Genomic DNA, 13,802 nt, shown 5'->3' with positions numbered 1-13,802 from the left:
GCTCCTGTTTGAAATTTTAGACTTTCTCGGAGTAATCAGAATCGAAAGTCTCCTCAGAGGCCTGTATATTACGGAGACCTGCAACCGTGGCATCAGGTTTCAATAGGACTCAGCAACAGGGGTTCTGATAAGGATAGGGAACAGCTGTATCGCCGAAATACTGAATGAAATTGATTTTATGATGCGGCAGCCAACCTGAGGTGTCATTCAAGATAGCCCTTATTTGCTTTACACGAAATAATAGTGTGGTTGTACGAAATATGGTTTGTTATTTATAAGTGAATATTCTTGTTAATCTCTGTGAGTATGCATTTCATTCTCTCTTGAATACTACTTCGTGTTTTCTGGCTACATTTGATACGTGAAGATTCCTTAGCTCTAAGTACTGAACATATGTGAAACAGCAAATTAATTTAAAACCATTGTATAAATTTTTTGTACTATGTTTTCTCTGCATATATGAGTTGACATTTTGACCACGCAGTTTTCAGTATGGCTCGGTAAACCCAAGCGAAATAATGTAGTAATAATAAATTGAATAAAAATGCAACAAAGTAAAGGCTACGTGTGTGTTTGTGTGTGTGTGTGTGTGTGTGTGTGTGTGTGTGTGTGTGTGTGTGTGTGTGTGTGTGTTGACTGTCCTATCTATGCCTTCTTCATGTAACTCCATACTTTACTTCTTCTGCTCCCCAGTTGATTAAAGTTGACTTGAGAGCTAATATGAGAGGACTAACAAGAATGTCGTTAGATTAACGACCCCAAGAGGGAATGGAAACCGGTGCATCAAATGTATCTAATGCCTAGCAGCGCCTAGCAGCCCACATCGAGATCCTCATTCAACGTTTTCGCCTGAATTTTATTCATTTTCTCAGACCACTTCCAGCAGGTGCCGGAATGATTCACCTGAAAAGGTTATGACCCGTTTATTGGTACACCTTTGTCCGATCCGAACGTCGACGGGACGACAATAGCAAGTTTTCGTTTCTTCTTATCTAGTACATCACAAAGTAGGATAAAATTTGAGCGCAGTTCTAGAAATTTCTTTAATCAGTTGGCAACTTTTTGGATCCTTAGTCGATAGCTTGGATATACAGTAATCAAGTTTGCATCATCTTAATACCTTCCTTCAGCCTACTACAAACATTCACTATTTTATTTAGAGTTGAAAAGTAAAGAATAAAGGTAATGCCTCATAGGGTAAAACTGAGAAGGTTATCATTGATAATCATCCAAATTTCCTGAGTTCATGTTGTCTCCCTGAGGTACTAGACGTACCCTAGCAGCAGTAACCCTAATCAGTTTCTTTCACTGAATAATTCAATTATGAATCCGTCGTGATCAAAAATTTGAGACTCGAAAAATAAGATCTAGTTGCATGTACTGTACGTCCTTATCCGTGTTACACCAGTTCTGAATTTGCTCCCGTCGGAGAATGAGGAAATTCTGTGGTCTTTCAGCACTTTTTGTGTAGTCATAGATCTTGTAATTTATATGCACATCACACTTAAGCACGTTTATATAATTATATTTCAGTTACGCCTTTCTTGTTATTGATATATCACTGCTTCCAAATTAGAACACTGAAGGTTGTGAACTCGGCAACATGCTAATAAAAGTTAGAAAATATAAATTGTTTCGTTATTGCTCATACTTACACCCAAACCTCCAGATATCAGACACACAGATCGGTACCAAACGTTGCGTGTCAACAGAATACCAAGCAAAACACCGATTTAGTTCGTGTTGGGTGCTGTCGTCCAATAGAACGTTCATAAACGATAATTAAAAGCAACACCAGCACAATGGAGTATAGGAGAAGCGTATCTGTGATGAAATGCCACAGAGAGCTGCGGTAGGTGAGTGGGTAAGGCGTTAGCTCCTCGTCTTAAACGTCCCGAGTTCGAAGCACACTGATGGCGACATTTTTAAAACAGTTTACGCATGAAATTGTTATAATGGATAACATATCCCTGACATGTAATAGGACGTTTCGGAGTTTGTAGCACCCGGGTTCGATTCCCGGCGGGGTCAGGGATTTTCTCTCCCTCGTGATGACTGGATGTTGTGTGATGTCCTTAGGTTAGTTAGGTTTAAGTAGTTCTAAGTTCTAGGGGACTGATTACCATAGATGTTAAGTCCCATAGTGCGCAGAGCCATTTGAACCAGTATGTAACAATATTATTTTTGCTGGCCACCATATCTCGTTATTACACTCCAGGAACCAAGGAAAGCGTAGGGGGTGCAACGAACATAGTTTATTTATTTTCCTTTTCTCTCATTAATACCACCGAGAATAGCAGGCTGATACTCTATCGACACACAATGTTTGGTATTGACCTAACTGTTTCACATCTGGAGGTTTGGGTGTTAGTGATAAAATGAAAGGGGGGAAGATCATCACACAAAGCCGACGACGATGTAGTTCGGCCACACATGTTGAGGTCTTGACTTCCAAGGCCTAAAAAAACATATGTGACATATTTTTCTGAACCTGTAAACCACTATAACACGTTCCGAAATACTTCACGTTAATGATAATGCTAAGCCGACAATCACAGCCAGTATGAACGTTCTTACTACGGACTATTTCACTTCTATCTTCCACTGCGTATGGTCGTAAGTAGTGGAAAACAAACTACTTATACTGTCAGGGAATAGTGATGACGATACAACAAACGTGTTTTTTTTTATTTACTTATTCTTAGCATTCTTCTTGCATGCATCTTACCACGTATTTGCATTCCCTTCCACCTTCTTGTGGAATGAACCCAATCACTTACGGTAATAAGGCAAGTTGGTTCGTACATCCAGAGAAAACTGTTTCTTTAATTTGGATGCTCGTTTTGCTATTGCAGTTTTACATTTACGTTGAAAACGATTCCATAATTACTGGACACAATTCGGCCAGTTCTGATTGATCCTCTAGAACGTATCTGCGGTGGCGTTAGGTGGGAGTGTTCCGGATGAGACATTTAACTGACTTATTTGCTTGGGATGTATGTTTAATGCTGTTTGCAGAAACATGAACACACATGAGATGGAGTTAAAATTTAGCAACGTGCATTCTCGATTATCCGCACTGTGGACTTGTGGAAACAGTTTCGCATGAACTAGCACAAACAGTATACGTTGCTCGCATTCACAGTTTGGTGGAACTCAACGAGCTCATACTGTGACCACTGCAAGTTGTACTCCACTGAAGATGCGTAAGTTGATTGCAAATCCGTTTAAATGATCGGAATTACCTATCAGTCACTTCGTTGGCCATACTGGTACAGAAATGCAAGACGATAAGAGAAGACCACATTGCTGAATTCGATTTTCAGAAAATCAGAACAGTAATTCGGATGCTACTTTCAGTCATTGCACAAACGTGGAAGTGTTAGTTTTGAGACAAGTGTTCATGATACAGGAAATCAACTGAAATTCCTTGCCAGAGGAAACGGATCAAGGTCGGACGAGAAGCTGGGACATTCTACAGAGGTCACTCAAAGAAGTTGCACCCCTTCGATTACCAGTTTATTACAGGTCGCTGGAGCAACTAGGTAGCTGGAGCAACTGACGGTACCAAGCGATGGGAAAAGAAGCGTAGGTCAGTCCAGTTATCAGCAGAAGTCACCGGGCAGATTCGCATGATAATACGGCGCACTGACAACGTCCGTTGTTGTAGACTGTGGAACAAGTTTTATGCTCACTCATTTGGACGTTTCAGCAGAAAGAAAATCTGTAAAAGAGTCTTCTGTAGACTAAGATCTTGACCGACTTAACAGATAGTTCAGAAGCTGACTCAACCTGTAACCATATTCCATCGTGATTTTTCTCAATATGTAGGCGTTAACTGATGCATGCCATTTTAAAAAGTTTCAGATATTCTTGCAGGATGTAGTATTATTCAAAACTGAAAGAAGAAAATAATGACGTGTTCGGAAACAAGAACATATTGAGATACAGATCGTTGAATATCCCCAGTTCACAGCCTCCGTTATATTTACAAGTAAGGCGGCATTCTCATGTGATGGCACAGTAAATTACGGCGGTACGGTCGGGACGGCTGATGCCATTCCTGCTGCAAACGTGGCTTTGTGGGGTCATGATTGCTTCAGCATCAGTTAATGCGACGCAGTTGCAGGTGACAGACACGTTGAGCGAGACACTGATCCAAACAGGTTAACAAGTGCTTTGTATTACCAATTACCAGTCCTGTTGCAGAACTGTGTACAGCGGGGCACCATACCGCATCGTTTCTCAGGCGATATCCTCGCCGAGTAGGTCCGGTATCATGTCCCCATCATTCACCGGAGACGAATGTGCCGGACTTCAGGCTGTGGAGGCATTTAAGGTCATCAGTGTATGCCCAGTCCATCGACAAAGTGCGAACGTAGCAGGAGCGTGTGACCAACGCATCTAACGCAATCCGGACGGAGGCAGGTGTATTTGAACGAGTGTGTGCTTAACAGAGACGGATGTCATGGTCCGAGAAATTCACATGCCGCCCTACTTATAGAGTCTAGCTCCATGTGTGACTGCGGGAAATTTCCTTGCTGATTTGGATAATACTGCGTCAATTAGGAATATATGACACTTGCTTTCGAACACCTGTATTTGTCCACAGGTAGTGTAGGTGATGACCGTATGTCGCAAAGAGTGACTACAAAGAATAATAATAATGAATGCCGTTAAATGGGATAAAAGTTATTAGGTGCTTTGATCACGAAATTGGTTATCCGTCACTGGAATCAGTCACAATCTTCGAAGCTCTGGAGCTTAAGTTCGGGCCGGTTTAAAGTTGAACGACCCAACAAACCTGGCTCTTGTTGTGGCACAACGGAAGCAAGTAGCCAAGAGGTCCACAATGTTCCGCCCATTACGCACGACTGAAGTACATACGTATATGAAACAAATGCTACTCTAGTATGATGCAGGACTGTCGCACAATCAGCTTAACACCTCATGCATCCACATTGGTGATAAGAATAATACACAGAAGAATAAGAGAGAATGATCTGGATCTGTTTCTGGATTTGGCTTTGATGCAGATGGACACGAGCAAGCAGTCCTGACATGTTGTTGTTGTTGTTGTCTTCAGTCCTGAGACTGGTTTGATGCAGCTCTCCATGCTACTCTATCCTGTGCAAGCTGCTTCATCTCCCAGTACCTACTACAACCTACATCCTTCTGAATCTGCTGAGTGTACTCATCTCTCGGTCTCCCTCTACGATTTTTACCCTCCACACTGCCCTCCAATGCTAAATTTGTGATCCCTTGATGCCTCAAAACATGTCCTACCAACCGATCCCTTCTTCTAGTCAAGTTGTGCCACAAACTTCTCTTCTCCCCAATCCTATTCAATACCTGCTCATTAGTTACGTGATCTATCCACCTTATCTTCAGTATTCTTCTGTAGCACCACATTTCGAAAGCTTCTATTCTCTTCTTGTCCAAACTAGTTATCGTCCATGTTTCACTTCCATACATGGCTACACTCCAAACAAATATTTTCAGAAATGACTTCCTGACACTTAAATCTATATTCGATGTTAACAAATTTCTCTTCTTCAGAAACGCTTTCCTTGCCATTGCCAGTCTACATTTTATATCCTCTCTACTTCGACCATCCTCAGTTATTTTACTTCCTAAATAGCAATACTCCTTTACTACTTGAAGTGTCTCATTTCCTAATCTAATTCCCTCAGCATCATCCGATTTAATTTGACTACATTCCATTATCCTCGTTTTGCTTTTGTTGATGTTCATCTTATATCCTCCTTTCAAGACACTGTCCATTCCGTTCAACTGCTCTTCCAAGTCCTTTGCCGTCCCTTACAGAATTACAATGTCATCGGCGAACCTCAAAGCTTTTACTTCGTCTCCATGAATTTTAATATCTACTCCAAATTTTTCTTTTGTTTCCTTTACTGCTTGCTCAATATACAGATTGAATAGCATCGGGGAGAGGCTACAACCCTGTCTCACTCCTTTCCCAACCACTGCTTCCCTTTCATGCCCCTCGACTCTTATGACTGCCATCTGGTTTCTGTACAAATTGTAAATAGCCTTTCGCTCCCTATATTTTACCCCTGCCATCTTTAGAATTTGAAAAAGAGTATTCCAATCATCATTGTCAAAAGCTTTCTCTAAGTCTACAAATGCTAGAAACGTAAGTTTGCCTTTTCTTAATCTTTCTTCTAAGATAAGTCGTAAGGTCAGTATTGCCTCACGTGTTCCAGCATTTCGACGGAATCCAAACTGATCTTCCCCGAGGTCCGCATCTACCAGTTTTTCCATTCGTCTGTAAAGAATTCGCGTTAGTATTTTGCAGCGGTGACTTATCAAACTGATAGTCCGGTAATTTTCACATCTGTCAGCACCTGCTTTCTTTGGGATTGGAATTATTATATTCTTCTTGAAGTCTGAGGGTATTTCGCCTGTCTCATACATCTTGCTCACCAGCTAGTAGAGTTTTGTCATGACTGGCTCTCCCAAGGCCGTCAGTAGTTCTAATGGAATGTTGTCTACTCCGGGGGCCTTGTTTCGACTCAGGTCTTTGAGTGCTCTGTCAAACTCTTCGCACAGTATCGTATCTCCCATTTCATCTTCATCTACATCCTCTTCCATTTCCATAATATTGTCCTCAAGTACATCACCCTTGTATAAACCTTCTATATACTCCTTCCACCTTTCTGACTTCCCTTCTTTGCTTAGAACTGGGTTGCCATCTGAGCTCTTGATATTCATACACGTGGTTCTCTTCTCTCCAAAGGTCTCTTTAATTTTCCTGTAGGCAGTATCTATCTTACCCCTAGTGAGATAAGCTTCTACATCCTTACATTTGTCCTCTAGCCATCCCTGTTTAGCCATTTTGCACTTCCTGTCGATCTCATTTTTGAGACGTTTGTATTCCTTTTTGCCTGCTTCATTTACTGCATTTTTATATTTTCTCCTTTCATCAATTAAATTCAATATTTCTTCTGTTACCCAAGGATTTCTAGCAGCCCTCGTCTTTTTACCTACTTTATCCTCTGCTGCCTTCACTACTTCATCCCTCAAAGCTACCCATTCTTCTTCTACTGTATTTCTTTCCCCCATTTCTGTCAATTGTTCCCTTATGCTCTCCCTGAAACTCTCTACAACCTCTGGTTCTTTCAGTTTCTCCAGGTCCCATCTCCTTAAATTCTCACCTTTTTGCAGTTTCTTCAGTTTTAATCTACAGTTCATAACCAATAGATTGTGGTCAGAGTCCACATCTGCCCCTGGAAATGTCTTACAATTTAAAATCTGGTTCCAAAATCTCTGTCTTACCATTATGTAATCTATCTGAAATCTGATACCTTTTAGTATCTCCAGGGTTCTTCCATGTATACTACCTCCTTTCATTATTCTGAAACCAAGTGTTAGCTATGATTAAGTTGTGCTCTGTGCAAAATTCTACCAGGCGGCTTCCTCTTTCATTTCTTAGCCCCAATCCATATTCACCTACTACGTTTCCTTCTCTCCCTTTTCCTACACTCGAATTCAAGTCACCCATGACTATTAAATTTTCGTCTCCGTTCACTATCTGAATAATTTCTTTTATTTCATTATACATTTCTTCAATTTCTTCGTCATCTGCAGAGCTAGTTGGCATATAAACTTGTACTACTGTAGTAGGTATGGGCTTCGTATCTATCTTGGCCACAATAATGCGTTCACTATGCTGTTTGTAGTAGCTTACCCGTATTCCAATTGTCCTATTCATTATTAAACCTACTCCTGCATTACCCCTATTTGATTTTGTGTTTATAACCCGGTAGTCACCTGACCAGAAGTCTTGTTCCTCCTGCCACCGAACTTCACTAATTCCCACTATATGTAACTTTAACCTATCCATTTCCCTTTTTAAATTCTCTAACCTACCTGCCCGATTAAGGGATCTAACATTCCACGCTCCGATCCGTAGAATGCCAGTTTTCTTTCTCCTGATAACGGCATCCTCTTGAGTAGTCCCCGCCCGGAGATCCGGATGGGGGACTATTTTACCTCCGGAATATTTTACCCAAGAGGACGCCATCATCATTTAATCATACAGTAATGCTGCACGCCCTCGGGAAAAATTACGGCCGTAGTTTCCCCTTGCTTTCAGCCGTTCGCAGTACCAGCACAGCAAGGCCATTTTGGTTATTGTTATGAGGCCAAATCTGTCAATCATCCAGACTGTTGCCCTTGCAACTACTGAAAAGGCTGCTGCCCCTCTTCAGAAACCACACGTTTGTCTGGCCTCTCGACAGATACCCCTCCGTTGTGGTTGTACCTACGGTTCGGCTATCTGTATCGCTGAAGCACGCAAGCCTCCCCACCAACGACAAGGTCCATGGTTCAGGGGGGGGGGGGGGGGGGGGGAGGGGTGAAGGTGGCAGGGGTAAAATACAGGGAGCGAAAGGCTATTTACAATTTATACAGAAACCAGATGGCAGTTATAAGAGTAGAGGGGCATGAAAGCGAAGCAGTGGTTGGGAAGGGAGTGAGATAGGGCTGTAACCTCTCACCTATTTTTTTTTTTCAACTTGCATATTGAGCAAGCAGTAAAGGAAACAAAAGAAAAATTCGGAGTAGGTATTAAAATCCATGGAGAAGAAATAAAAACTTTGAGGTTCGCCGATGACATTGTAATTCTGTCAGAGACAGCAAAGGACTTGGAGGAGCAGTTGAACGGAATGGACGGTGTCTTGAAAGGAGGATATAAGATGAACATCAACAAAATCAAAAAGAGTCGAATGTAGTCGAATTAAGTCTGGTGACGCCGAGGAAATACGATAAGGAAGTGAGACACTTAAAGTAGTAAATGAGTTTTGCTATTTGGGGAGCAAAATAACTGATGATAGTCGAAGTAGAGAGGATATAAAATGTAGACTGGCAATGGCAAGCAAAGCGTTTCTGAAGAAGAGCAATTTGTTAACATCGGGTATAGATTTAAGTGTCAGGAAGTCGATTCTGAAAATGTTTGTATGGAGTGTAGCCATGTACGGAAGTGAAACGTGGACGATAAATAGTTTGGACAAGAAGAGAATAAAAGCTTTCTAAATGTAGTGCTACAGAAGAATGCTGAATATTAGATGGGTAGATCACATAACCAATGAGGAGGTTCTGAATAGGACTGCGGAGAAGAGGAGTTTGTGGCACAACTTGACTAGAAGAAGGGATCGGTTGGTAGGACATGTTCTGTGGCATCAAGAGATAACCAATTAAGCATTGTATGGCAGTGTGGGGGGTAAAAATCGTAGAGGGAGACATAGATATGATTACACTACACAGATTCAGAAGGATGTAGTTTGGAGTAGGTACTGGGATATGAAGAACCTTGCACAGGATAGAGTAGCAAGGAGAGTTGCATCAAACCAGTCTCTCGACTGAAGACCACAACAACAACAACAATAATAATACATTTACACAACAGGGGCTGTGACATGACAGTTATCAGAGTGAATAATCACAACAGAAAACTTCTGACATTGTAAGAAAACTATCGCATACAATGAGCCATTGCAATGGAAGAGAAGGTGTTCAACGACGAAATCCATATAAACCACAACTCTCTTATCATATCAGCCACCAAAACAATAACAAACCGAAATGTAACCAGGATGAATAATTAATGAATATCCTTCCTTTCACTTCCCCTCCCCCCCCCCCCCCACACACACATAAAGAAACATGAACTCATATTTATTAAAAATAATAATAATACATTTACACACACACACACACACACACACATAGAACAAATGAAAACATGAAACACAACTCATACAAAAGACAGACAAACACACAACAGTTGGCAACACTACACACCAAAAACCGTACAGATGTTGATCACCAAATGGAAATAAAGTGAAACATACGATGTGACAAATGTGGATGAAGGAACGTCAGAAATCGGCCAGCTGGAGTAAGAAAACTAACAAATCCATCTCGAGGGCCACACACATGTGTTAACAGAGTTGGAAATCGTAAGTAACACCGAACGATACATTCACAATACGGAACTTGTGCTACAGAAGTTATTTCTAACCTAAAAAGCATGAGAAAAACACGACAAAATGTAATATAGCAGCATAATATATCCATCATATAATACGTTTATTGTATGTATAAAAAGAAACATGTATTTCCTGCCACTGATGATGCTTCCCAAATAATAGGAGCGAAACGCGTATGGCAATAAACAAACTGCCTTCATTTAGTTGCATAGACTATACATACCTCCGCGAACCTAGAGGTAACATTAAAATAAGTAAGAGTAATTAAATCAGCAGCATGAATGTCTACTAATGTCTCTCAGAAATACAGTGATAAAATTCACTATTGCATCATAAAAATTAAGCACAGTGTATGGGTACACGAAGAACAAGCAAATTTTGATATATAGAAGAAGGAATTGGGACCAGTGGAAGAGAAAGGAAGCTACCAGAATACGATTAACGAAGATGGACTTAGCGATCTACTTAACAAAGCTAGTACATAACAAAAAATTGTCTAGAAAGCAATTGTTCAAAAACACCCCACTACAAAAGATTGAGTTGGCCATAATGCCGATATGTAACAGAAACACTGAGCTAATAATCAGTAAAGGAAAATAAAGAAATGATGGAAATGGAAAGAAAGAGTGTTACAAAAAGTAAAAACATTTAAAGTAACATGTAATACAAAAGTATACAATTATGCAGAAATAATTACGGACTAAATTAGGAAGTGAAGACAAACGTTCTGTGTGTGCGTGCAGAGAGTAAGCTTATAAGAACAACTAAACAGCTTCTTTCTTTCTTTTTTTCCCCAGCATTTATGGTCATCTATTACGGAGTCCCCTATTCGATGACTTAGTAATTTTTTTATTATTTAACTCTGTGGACGAATTCTCTTCCTGATGCCACAGTTGTCACGGTAACATAAGGGAGGAAAGCAATGTGCGCCATTTGTCTGTGAATCGCGATAACTTTGTTCTGAATGTTATCGTATTTGCACAGCTTATGTGTTACGGTATGTGATTCAGAATTTGGGGACCAGCATATCACTCGCCTAAACGAGCGTGGAAACCACGAAAAACACACCGTCAGGCAGCTCCGAGTACCAGCCCAAGGACGTAACTTTGCCGCGCGAATTCGATTAGAGTCTGCATCAGCTTCTTGTGCAGCAAGCTAGTGTGCTGCTTCTTATTCGATTTCTTTAGAGTACCTGTGATGTTTCAGATTTCAAATCTGTACTGCTCTGAGCATCATCTGTACCTACGTCCGTCATCTTCAAATGTCATCTGTCATTCCTGTTCTATTCCTACCTCTTCCTCTAATTCCTTCCACTTTTCACTATGGAGTTCTTTGTTGCAGGCAACTCCTATGCGTTCTTTTCAGATTCCTACGATAAATTTTCTTTCATCACCTATTTTCTTCAAAACTTCCTCATTCTAAAGTCGGTTTCAGAATCCTTCTCCATAACTACATTTCGAAACTTTCTAATATTTTTCTTTCTTTTTAACCATCCATGATTCAATGCTGTATACACTACAATCCATTCACAAAACTGAGCAAATCCTTTCCTCAACTGCGTTGGTATTCCTCTAGACGTTACTAACTGCTTCACTTTTACAAACGCTCTCTTTCCTATAGATATTTTCCTTCTCATTTCGTCCGTATAAGTTCAGTTCCATGATACAAAAAAAACTTTCACGTGTAGAAAGACTGTTACTTGTTCTCTCTTTTTTCTCTCTGGGAATAAGTTTACTGGAACTTCCTTCATGCCTGTTCTCAGCACTTCCTCTTTCCAGTATTTATCTTCATCCTATACGCCTTGCTCCTTCCTGCAGTTTTTCTCCACATATGTTGAATAGCTTCGGTGACCATGAGCCTCTTTGCCTTACAGCTCTTTCAGTGCACATATATTCCGACACCAGATTGCCTACACTGTCACCTTTTACTCTGTACTTGTCTCCTATATTAACCTTCCCTCCTTCCACCTTTAACTTCTTTTAAAAATATCAGCAGTGTACTCCAGCTGACAATACCGAAAGCCTTCTTCCAGTCGACAAAGCAAATATACATCACCTTGTTCATTTCTGTCATTCTTTCTCTTATCTTCCTCATACAACCTATAGCACCTCTTGTTCTTTTACCCTTTTTGAACCAAACCTGGTTGTCCCCATTATTTTCCTCAATTTTCCTTTCGATTCTCTGTAGGATGACTCTCGTTATAGCCTTTGTTACGGGACAGATAAAACTAATTGTCTTATATTCTTTGTATTATTTTGTATAGTACTTTTTGGGTAAATGCAGTAGAATAGTTTTAAGTAAATCTTGATACTACATTCCCATGTCATAAATTCTGTTTACTACCACAGTCAATCTGGCTATCGAATTTAGACCTAAGATTTTCAGTGTCTCAAATGGTATTTTGCTACAGCCCAATGGTTTCTTTTCCCGGAGCTCCTGATTTACTTTCTCCAATACACATTTCAGTATGTTAGGACTTCGTTTTTCTTCATTTTCTTCCCCTTCATCTTCCAAATTAGATCTGATGTTATCAGCTTGTACACCATACACCTCTTCCACGTAATCCATCCAAATGTCTTCTTGTATACACACCATATTCACGCGAAACTGAAAGTTGGCAAGATTTCTAAGACAAAACTGTTCGAAAAAGACATTTAAGAAAATGCAGAGCAGGGGAGGAGAAAGAAAGCGTAAAGCAAATTTAACGTTCTAAACATGGCCCTCAGCTCGCCTCCACCGAAAGAAGCTTGTGAAATTTAATATGTTCGAGTGAGCTTCATATACGACATCTGAATATGGAAGTAACTATGAGAGGTATGGCTAGCACATCGGAAATTCACTATGTGCTTCGTGTCTTCCATTTACACAGCCATCAAATGGCGAACAGGCGGTCAAACATGTCTGTGTGGAAGTTAGCGGAAAGACGTCAGGTGGTAAGTAATGTTGTAAATGACGGAAGAAACGTTGAGCTGGAAGTGTGTAGAAGCCCATCTAGCAGAAACTGAATACTACTGAAAAGTTGCTTTTGTTGGGACTCCTTTCTTACCGTGAGTTCTTATAAGCAATACAATGACCAGAGATGTGTGCACGTGTCGATCAATGGCAGAACTCACACAGTTCTCTCTGAGCTGACCTGTGGCTGGGCTACATAAAACTTTTTCAGGGTTTTTGGTGTGGTGGCAAACCAGGCCTTGGCCGAAACGTGATTGAAATATGCAGTTTCTGCTTTCTAACTCTTGCGGTGACATTTAGGAGCTCACCGGACGGACGTCTAGGCAAGTCCACATGCTGCTTTAATCGATGGGGTTGCATGTTGCCAGTTGGGAACACATTAACATAAAAATTTTCTGCGTAAACTTCAGTCTGCTTCCGACGTTTCTTTCACACGTGATGAATTCAGTCACTTTATTGACGGCTCGTATGAACCAGGGTGCAGTCTACCATACACGTTAGACTTGTTTTTAGAATTAGAATAGTAAAATCATCTGCACCATCACATTTATATCTAACAAAATAACCTGTTTCGGCTGACATTTTCAATCCTCAGGTCATAAAATAAAGTGCGTGGTTACGCCCACCACTGACAACATGGTTTCCGCAGTCGTGGAACGGAAGCACAGCCTATATTTTAGTATCACTGGAGGCGGATGTCGGCCGAAACCGGATTACTTCGTTAGGAATAAATGCGATTGTGCCAGTATTCCCTTCTAAATACAAATGGCGGTCTTCCCATTGTCTGTAAACTGTTACGGGTCAAATAAAGAGAAACTAAAACTGTCCTCAACCCAG

Source organism: Schistocerca gregaria, chromosome 6 (genome assembly GCF_023897955.1).
Source record: "Schistocerca gregaria isolate iqSchGreg1 chromosome 6, iqSchGreg1.2, whole genome shotgun sequence".
Taxonomy (NCBI): Eukaryota; Metazoa; Arthropoda; class Insecta; order Orthoptera; family Acrididae; genus Schistocerca; species Schistocerca gregaria.
The sequence above is the reverse complement of the archived record's forward strand: the minus strand, read 5'-3'. Positions refer to the sequence as shown.